Source organism: Myotis brandtii, unplaced genomic scaffold (genome assembly GCF_000412655.1).
Source record: "Myotis brandtii unplaced genomic scaffold, ASM41265v1 scaffold16298, whole genome shotgun sequence".
Classification (NCBI taxonomy): Eukaryota; Metazoa; Chordata; class Mammalia; order Chiroptera; family Vespertilionidae; genus Myotis; species Myotis brandtii.
In genome coordinates, this window is record NW_005355960.1 from 1 (window position 1) to 645 (window position 645).

A 645-nucleotide genomic window follows, 5' to 3' on the forward strand; every position below is an offset into this window, starting at 1 on the left:
AATACTTTAAGCAATAAAAAAAAATAAAAAAAATAAATTAAAAAAAAAGGTGTAAACCTTTATGCTAATGTATTAAAAAATTAAGGGAAAAATGAAAATAACAGGTAAATATCATCAATATTCCCCAGCAGATTTTAGACAATTACAGGAAAATCAAACATCAGAAGCAGACTACTTTTTTAGAAAGGCACTAATATGTGTTTCGCCTTTTTTTCTTTGGAACATTATTCCACTCCTTCAAAGTCTTCAGTATTTCAGATGTTTTAGGTCGCATCTTGGGGTCAGTTGCAACTAATTTCTGTAGGAGAATTTTCTGTAATGATAGAAAGACAGCCGAGACATGGCCCTTCCTTAGATCTTCGAAAATCTTAAATGTTTCCTGACGACTGAGAGCAAGTGCTTACTTCTTTGTCATCAAATATATCCGAGACATGGCCCTTCCTTAGATCTTCGAAAATCTGAAAATAAGACATATGTATATATATATTCATTAGGAAATTTCTCACTTGGTAGGAAAAACAAACTTAGGAAGCACTGAAGCCTGGAGATGCCCTAAATCTGAGACATTTCCAGATCTTTGGAAAGTTTCTTCAGCCAAGAAGCAAGCAGGACTCCACCCCCTGCCCCCGCCCCCCGCCCCGCCTC

The 645-nt window shown here is 36.3% G+C and overlaps 1 long non-coding RNA gene across 1 annotated transcript; it reads right to left on the reverse strand.

The window, feature by feature from the left end:
• Positions 1–44: 44 nt before the first annotated feature.
• LOC106725418 lies at positions 45–469 on the reverse strand. The gene is made up of 2 exons (XR_001361301.1): positions 405–469; positions 45–313 (listed from the first exon to the last, which is right to left on the reverse strand). It is a non-coding gene; the product is annotated as an uncharacterized LOC106725418 (long non-coding RNA).
• Positions 470–645: the final 176 nt, after the last annotated feature.